The sequence below is a fragment of the Myripristis murdjan genome, chromosome 5 (assembly GCF_902150065.1).
Source record: "Myripristis murdjan chromosome 5, fMyrMur1.1, whole genome shotgun sequence".
NCBI lineage: Eukaryota > Metazoa > Chordata > Actinopteri > Holocentriformes > Holocentridae > Myripristis > Myripristis murdjan.
Window position 1 is genome coordinate 36,290,236 of NC_043984.1, and position 9,457 is coordinate 36,299,692.

A 9,457-nucleotide genomic window follows, 5' to 3' on the forward strand; every position below is an offset into this window, starting at 1 on the left:
AACAGAGCGCCCAGCAGAGCAGACAACTGCATGAAGACCTGATGGACATCAAAGGTCTGCTGATGCAGTTGACTCTGCGCACACAGCAGCTGGAGGAGGCTCAGCGGCTCTGCACCTCTAAGACAGAGACAGAGACAGAGGGCCGCCTTCAGATCTGCATCCAGAGCATCCAGACTCCAGAGGCTGGCGAGATGGAGGAGAAAAACCTCCGTCCACAGCCAGAGAGCCACTGTGAGCCACTGGAGAAGCTCCAGACCAGTGAGGCGGAGAAGGAAGCTCTCCGCCAAGAACTGGAGAAAATTAAAGAAAAGCTAACAATCTCCGAGGTGGAGAAGAAGAGCCTCGGAGAAACAATGCTGGACCTCAAACAGCTGATCGATGAAAAAGACAAAACCATCGAGGCTGTCCAGCAGGAGAATGCGGCGCTGCAGCAGAAGGTGAAGGAGCTGACTGACTTCAACAACAGCACAGAACAGCTCCTCGAGGACTTCGCTATCAAGTACCTGGAAGCAGAGGACGAGAGGACCGCCCTGCAAGAGGAGCTTGGAGACCGTCCTCCAGCAAACCTCCTCAATGCAGAGGCGGAGGCTGCCCAACAAGAGAATGCAGTGCTGAAGCAGAAGGTGAAGGAACTGACTGACTTCAGCAACAGCACAGAGCAGCTCCTCGAGGACTTCGCTATCAAGTACCTGGAAGCAGAGGACGAGAAGACCGCCCTGCAAGAGGAACTGGTAGGCCGCCCTCCAGCAAACCTCCTCAATGCAGAGGCGGAAGCTGCCCAGCAGGAGAATGCAGCGCTGAAGCAGAAGGTGAAGGAGCTGACGGACTTCAACAACAGCACAGAGCAGCTCCTTGAGGACTTGGCTGTCAAGTATCTGGACACAGTCCTCAACGCAGAGGAGGAGAAGACCGCCCTGCGCGAGGAACTGGCAGCCTGTCCTCCAGAAAACCTCCTCAACACAGAGGAGGAGGAGAAGATGCCCCTGCAAGAGGAGCTGGTAGCCTGCCCTCCAGAAAACCTCCTCAACACAGAGGAGGAGGAGGAGATGGTGAAGGAGCCAGCCCCCGAGCAGGAGGAGAAGGAGGGGAAGAAGAGGAAGAAACCCAAGAAGCCTTCACTATGGACACGATTCATCAACTTCCTGACTCCTAGAAGGACGAGGAGGACAGGAGAAGATGGAGGTGTCCAAAGTGGAGACACACAGCTGGCAGAGGAGGAGTTCCACCTGGCAGAATGGGACGATCCCGACTTCGACTGGTTCGTCTATGACACTGAGGAATACTGGGATAAGGTTGAGTTCCAGTTCGATCGCTTCCTCAGGAAAAAGGAAATCTGCAAGAGGCCTCAAAAGAAGGCAGCTTGTCAGGTTTTTGAGCAGCAAAGACGCAAGGAAACAGCGATTTAAAGCGTCCTGGCGGCTCCCTGCCTCCTCTCCCTGCCCACAACATCCCTTTCCCCCCAAATAAAAAAAAAAAATAATAATAATAATAATGACATTTTCTTGCCCCTTGTTGTAAGAGCAGCCTTTTAAGAATAGGTTAGTGTGTAATGTGTGTGGTTAAGAGAGAGAGCCCTGCTGCATGTAATGTTCCTATAATATTTCTGTAATATACTTGTAATATTCCTGTAAATTCCTGTAATATTGCTGTAATATTCCTGTAATATACTCGTAATATTCCTATAATATTCCTGTAATATTCCTGTAATATACTTGTAATATTCCTGTAAATTCCTGTAATATTGCTGTAATATTCCTGTAATATACTCGTAATATTCCTATAATATTCCTGTAATATTCCTGTAATATACTTGTAATATTCCTATAAATTCCTGTAATATTCCTGTAATATACTTGTAATATTCCTATAATATTCCTGTAATATTCCTGTAATATACTTGTATTATTCCTATAAATTCCTGTAATATTGCTGTAATATTCCTGTAATATACTCGTAATATTCCTATAATATTCCTGTAATATTCCTGTAATATATTTGTAATATTCCTATAAATTCCTGTAATATTCCTGTAATATACTTGTAATATTCCTGTAAATTCCTGTAATATACTTGTAATATTCCTATAATATTCCTGTAATATTCCTGTAATATATTTGTATTATTCCTGTAAATTCCTGTAATATTGCTGTAATATTCCTGTAATATACTTGTAATATTCCTATAATATTCCTGTAATATTCCTGTAATATACTTGTAATATTCCTGTAAATTCCTGTAATATTCCTGTAATATAGTTGTAATATTCAAGTAAATTCCTGTAATATTGCTGTAATATACACGTAATATTCCTATAATTTTCCTATAATATTCCTGTAATACTTCTGGGATCATTCAGTTGCGTCTGTGCTGCTGAAAATACAGCCCACACCAAGCCACCTCTCCAATAAAATATTGCAGGGAGACGGGACTACAGACAGAGTTTTCACTGTCGACGTTTGCTCCCATCAGGCCATCGATCGCCCCAGTGTGTGTGTGTGTGTGGGTGTGTGTGTGTGTGTGTGTGTCAGCCTGGCTGCCTAATAGCATAAACTGACTGATGACATTCATGAGAGCTCAAACACACACAGCAAATTTCTGGAGTTCAAAAATCTGGAGTTAAACAAAAAAGTGTTTAAGTGTTAGATTTTGGGAGTTTATTCTCTACCTTCAACTACGGCTTGTGTTCAGGGTAACTCTTTGGCGGAGTGATATGTCGGAGTTCATTCACTTATATGGTATTCGATGTTTTGTCAGACTTAAATTGCAGGGTTAAAGTCTACCTCTTGTCAGACATTTGTGCATTTTATACAGTGTTTGCATTTTCTTTTATGTAGTTTGGTTTAACATGTTTACACAGTTTGTTATTCAAATTGTCAGCATGCATTTTATGCATTTAAAATAAAAATGTGTGACAATCAGTGTTTTTGTTGTCGGTTTTGTAGTATTTTTTTTTTTTTTTTTTAACATATTTAAATTTTGACTGTTAACACCATAAAAGAGTTCACATTAAAATAGAAAAAATTGAAAAATTGAATTGGGTGAAACTCCAGGTGAGAGTTGTATTTAACCCCACATGGGAGTAGTTTTTTTTAACTCCCACAAGTGTTCAGTTTTAACTCCAGAAAAGAGTTAAAAATCAACTCCCGGAAAAGAGTTACTTTAACTTTTCTCAGGAGTGCAAGTGCAGTCTCACATGTACACTCAAATGTAGTTGATATAAACTCCCAGAGAGTTTATTCCAAAGGCCAGAATTTGCTGTGCATGAAGCAGCTATTCTGTTTTCCTATATGCACATAATGCACACACTATTTCAAATGTCTTATTTCTTTTCTATTTGTTCTAACCTAATTCTTGACTGACTGGATGGCTCTCAGCTCCATGTGGCTCATGAGGAGCAGCTGGGAAAACCCCGGGCACGCTGCTGCTGACAGCCGCAGGAGGTGGGAGGTAAAACCTGCAAACTGCACAGGTACATGTTGTATGCAGGTACAGTGTGTACAGGGTTCACTCACTGAGCAGCATCATGGCTCTACTTCCTGTCAAGACTTCATAGAATCTCCAGTTTTACATTTCCTGAGTCAAAATATGCCTGTTTCAGAAAATAACTTGGAGACAGAAGGAATTCTGGCTGGAACATGAGCCTGGTCTCAAACTGTGGCTCAAACTGAGAGCCTTCATCTGAGCAGCCCCCTGTCCCACAGGCTGATAGGACCCTTGAGAGTTTTCCCAAAATGCACTTTTTCCAGTTTTCTCTGATGAACTATCAGAAAACATGTGACACCTCCAGGACACCAGCGCTGGTTTCTGTTCCTCTGAGTCACAGACATTCAACTGCTCCAGTTTTACTGCTGAAACTTTCATTTTTCCCCAACATGCTGATGCTCAAAGTCAGTTACAGAAAAAAATAATTTTGAAAACCAGATTTGGTTTAGGATTGTGGCGCCGAGGATGGATGTAAAACTGACTCGGCTGCAGTTTTGAGCAGAGCTCACGTTTGTTTTTCAGCCCTGAACGTTTCATGTGGCTTCCTCTGTTAGGAATGAAGTTATGAGGCTCAAAAATGCTTGAATAAAACCACGTGAATAAAAAAGTGAGGAATTTGTACTGACCCATATGAACTTTGAGGAGCTGTGACTCAGAAAATATTCATAGTATGAATGTAAAATTTTGCATGACTTCACTGAATATGCAAAAGAAGTTGGGGGGGGGGGGGTCACCAAATCATTTTTGGTAACTTGCCCGTCAGTGGTAAAACAAATCCCAATAAGTATTTATATCAAAAATACAAGAAAAACACCTATAAGGTGAAAGAAACATGTTTTTTTTTTTTTTTTTTTTACAACATTTGAACATCAAGTGAACATTATAACAAAAGTGCTGATACAGGCACGTGTGTGTGAGGGTTCGAGGAAGTGTCTGTCTCGGTCTGTCTCTGCCTCTGTCTGTCTGTCTGTCTGTCTCTGCCTCTATCTGTCTTTCTATCTCTGTTTCTATCTGTTGTGTCTGTCTGTATTTCTATAAAAAACAAGAAAAACACCTATAAGGTGAAAGAAACATGTGTTTTACAACATTTGAACATCAAGTGAACATTATAACAAAAGTGCTGGTATAGGGACAAAGTCAGGGTCTGACACATCGTCATCCTCCTCCTCCTCCTCCTCCTCCTCCTCCTCCTCCTCCTCCTCATCATCATCATCATCACTGATGTCAGGGTGGACTGGCACGACAGCAGTCTCCCTCCTCTTGCCATAAAATGTTGAAGGAAGCTAAAAATTAAACACATTCAATAAAGCAACTGTTACAAGGCCATAAACTGACAAAACTCATATTCACTATTTATAAACTAAAAACACTGTTGAAATTATCTCTGAATCACTGTACAGTGTTATAAAAACCTTTGGCAACATTAAAACATAATATCCTACGTTGTATCGGTTTATTTGTAAAGAAAATGCACTAAGTATGGGTTGTTAGATGCATTGGGCATATGACAAAAAACGGACACAAACAAATTTTAGTGAACAGGGCGCATGATCAAATATGGTGCCCTCATTTTTCAAGCCGTATTTTCACTCATTTCACTAAGTCCTCCACAAACAACACATATATCACCACTTAGCACAACCACTCAACAATAAAATGTGTGAGTTTCATCAACTTACCACGGTTATTTTTGATGTTTTGATGATAAATGTCCAGTGAACTGAGCTGCAAAACGTCTTTTTCTGACTTTGAAAAATTACCAAAAATAGTCACTTGCCCCATGGGTTAAATGCACAAGAAAATGTGCACAATCTCTTTTGAGGCTCTTTTATATTCTCCTTCCCAGTTTTGGAATCGCTGTATTGCTTCATAACATTAAATCCTTGTTCTCCTCCGTGTCCTTTCAATGACAAAATCACTGCAGAAGCAGTAAAACGTGACTTTCCCACTTAAAAAAAAAATAAAATAAAATGCTCAACCATTTAATCAACCCATGGCTGGCAGTCTTTTTAAAAAAGCCCGTTCATTTAGTAATTAAAAAAAGATTTGAAATAATTTAACCCACAGCAGATTTGTGACATAGAAAGTGAAAGAGGAGTGTTTCTGCATAGTAAAAGTTGAGTGTTTGAGATAACGGACAGTAAATGAGCTGTGAAGACCAACACTAGGGGTTAGATTTCTACCACCACATGATTATTATGATCATTAATTGAAATTATTCTCAGTGTAATTTATTTCTTGGTATTAGCGTGACGACAGTGACGTGTTCCTCTGAGCCTCCCTGCTCCTTCCACAGCTTTCTGACTCCTTTCCCAACAGGCTTTTGTCCTCCAACCTCTTGGCCCGAGAAGAGCTCCTCATCATCACCCCTTTCTTTCTTTTTTTTTTTTTTTTTTTTTATACAAAGGATAAAAGTAGCTGAAGTGGTTAGCCAGCTAATTTGCTACGCTAACAGCCAGATATATACCTTTTTGTACTGGCATGCAAAATAAAATGTTACTAGAACTCCACAAACTGGAAAACAATAAGGCGAAGAACTTGTGTGGCGGTCTGCAGGCTAACACTTGAACATCCCACTTCCTGCCCAGTCCTGGTGGAGGCGGGACTTAGCCTCCACCTGTCAGGCTGCACACCTGGATGAGGCTGCGCTCGCTCTCTGGCTGCGTTCGCTGCAGCGTCACGTTGATCTGCGTGTCGCGTTGTCCCCTAAAGCCGACGGTGCAATGTGTTGGATGCATCATTTGAGTGAGTTAGTGATGTTTGTGTAGTTTATGTAGTTATAGCTGGATCTTTTTGTTTAGTGGTGAATGAGTTGTTTGATGTGGCTGTGATTTATTAAGATTTTGATTACGGATCATTATTTTTATGTGTCTTTAAGCCATTCAGTCAGTTATCTGAGTAACCCAGCTGCCGCAAAGTCAGTTTAATACACTGATGCAGAGCAAGGTGTATATTCTGCAGTCTAATAGCTACTGGCATTAAAAAGTCAGCAAAAACATCAGGAAGAAGAGCTACAGACCCCACCCCCTGTCACAACAGACAAACCCTTAATTATGCATAACTTTAACCCTTAATACAAAATAAACCAGTTGCTCTCAAGCATTTCTCAATAATGAACCTCTTTGAAATCATTTCTCCATTCCAGTTCCTGGTTTCTGCTTCTTCTTCTTCTCTTCTTCCTCCTTGTTTCCAGCTGTATCGCTGCTACGCTTCAACCACTGATCCACTTTCTGGATTTGTTTTCGGTCAGAGTGAACAAACGTCCTCGCTTCACGACCGCAGCAGCAGATTTAAAGCACAAACACACACATCTGACACCTTCAGGAAACCCAGAGGGAGAACTGAAGATAACATGTGATTTATCAGACTTACATTTACAGTTTTTATTGAACTTACAGCAGGCACTAATCACTTTAAGAATTGACTCAGGACTCATATTTTTTTAATTAATGCTGTTTTAAATCTCGCGTACCACCTGCAGAACTCCAACATACCCCTAGTGGTACATGTAACCCCATTTGAGACTCTCTGAATTAAACAGATGATTTATGAGCATTAATTCCCTCAGAGCCCAGCGTCCGGCTGCAGAGCTGCAGGTGTTTCTGCGTTGCCTTCACCTTGCGAAGCCTCAGGGCTGCAGCCTGAGCTGCGTGTTTGTCCTCGTGCTGCGTTTAATTTGTATGGGAGTAACCCGGTGGAGCAACTGTAAACACACAACATGCAGAGCACAAACAACAATGAAAGACACAGCTCCAGTGTGACTGGTGTTCATGAGTTTAGCAGAGTTTTTGAATTTGTTAAGAAAAACCTTTCTTTTGTAAATGTTCTTGGTTGCTGCAGCGGCTCTACAGCGCCTCCCGAGGGCAGTCTGATGAATTCTTTAAAGAGGGGATGAACAGCACCAGCCTAGAGTGTGGATACCAGGACCGGGCCTGTCGGGACCTGCTGGGACCCCACGGGTTCAGGCCGGGTTCGGTCACCTCAGTGTTAAGTCAGTGAAAAATTACGGCCCAGCTGTCTGTTCTGGGCAACTTCCTGTATAGTTCTGGAGTTTACGTGACGACACTGAAGGCAACACGTAGGCTATTTCAGGTGGGAAATGTAACCTGGAGGTGGAGGACGAGTGAAATCTCAGGCTCAGGTCAGGGTCGCACATAAAAAACGAATGCCTGTCAGTCAGGTTCGAGTCGGGCTCGGTTACTTTGCTCCGTCTCGGCTCGAGTTTGGACAAAAATATGTGGCCTGATCCGCTCTGGAGCTCAGACACAATTTGTCCGGCTTTTCGTTTCACCTGTATTCTTAATAAACTGTCTCCTTTCTTTCCTAGTGATTTTACTGACCATGTTTATAAACCTAAATAGTCTTATTTTTGCTCTCAGACCCCAGGAGGCCACAGCAAGTCCACATATTCAAAGTTCAAACACTTTCCACAAGACTTCTGTGGACCGTCTCTAAAATTTCCAAGCTTATACCGTATGAGCCCAGTCTCCTGATTAGATTCAAGTGTTGCACTGCTTTTTTTTTTAAAGCTGTCCTCTGTGTTCGCTGTCAAACTTAAAGCGCCAAGTGAGGTGACGCCTCTTGGTTTGGGTAAGTTTAAGCTCCCGGTTGTTCCTGGTGGCCGCTGGAAGAAAGTTAATGTGAAACACCGAAAGAAAACTTGACCTGAATCGATCCATTATCTGTTAATGTAATTACAGCACCTGTGTTTGTTCTAATGAAGTAAAAAAGTTACTTTTGTGCTCAATATGATGTAATACTGCAACTATTGAATAATCTCAGAACAGACTTGGTTTGGCTTTTAATGAGGAATGTCAGCTGAGGTCAGGTCCTGGTGTTGGTCCTGCCATCTTGCCGAATGAAGATTTAACTTTTTAATATAGTGGCTGCGACATGCTGTCGCTTTTGCATGACCTCAACACTACACGTGTACGCAAAATATATAATGTATTTTAGAAGCATGCTGTAAATATGTTTATTTCTGCTGTAAAGTTCAGGCGTTTAAACATGGGAGTGTATGGAGGGAGGCGTCTTTCTGCAACCAGCATGTCATGTCTGGATGCAGAGCTGCACTTTTTGGTGTTTCTGCAGCGGCTTCACTCTGCAATGCCTCAGCTCAGCTGCCTGAGCTCTTTGGCAGTCCTCATGCTGCGTTTAGGTTGCATGGAAATAACCAAACAGAGCAATTAACTGGCATCTGACAGCAAGAGCAACGGCATGCCTTTAATGAGTTTTGCAGCTGAATTTATGTCTTTCAGCAAAACAAAATTGCAACAGCAACGCAGACAAAAATCCCCCCAAAAGCAGTCATGACTTGAGGTTAAAACTGATCATTTGTGTTTTGTGCCTCAGGACTGTTTGAACTTCCAGTTTCCCACATTTTACAACAGGTGTTACTGGTTCTTGCCTTGGGGCATAACACTCATCAGGTGTCCAACAACCACTGTGTGATGAGAACTGAGAGCTTCTTCTATTTAGAATATGATCCAAGATGGGCTAAAAGTAGAATTTCCTTTAAAAAGTTGCTAAGTTTCACTAAAAGGTTACTGTTTCAGAAGTTTCAGAAATGTTTTATTTTTATTTTGTGCTTTTTGTCGTTGCACATCTGACAACTTCATCTTTTGTTTTTTATCGTCTGCAGCTTCCGGAACGTGATCACTAATCTTCCTGGAGTGCCGTGCAAAAACAAGCTGTTAACTGTTGTTTCCAAGCAAAGGAAACAACAGTTATCAGGACCTTTTGAGTTTGGGATTGCGCTGCGGGATGCCAATTTCACCGGACTTTCGTCGCTGCCAGGACATTCCGGAGGACGCCGGGGCTGCAGGGCCGGTGCGTTGACACGGCTGAAAGGACAGCCCTTTGGGCCGCCACATCCCAGCTTTTTCCAGCGCCAGGTCCATGGCGAACACGGGATGACGAACTGTGCTTGCACATCCAACAAGTGTTTCTGTGACTGTTGCATTTTTTCTGATAT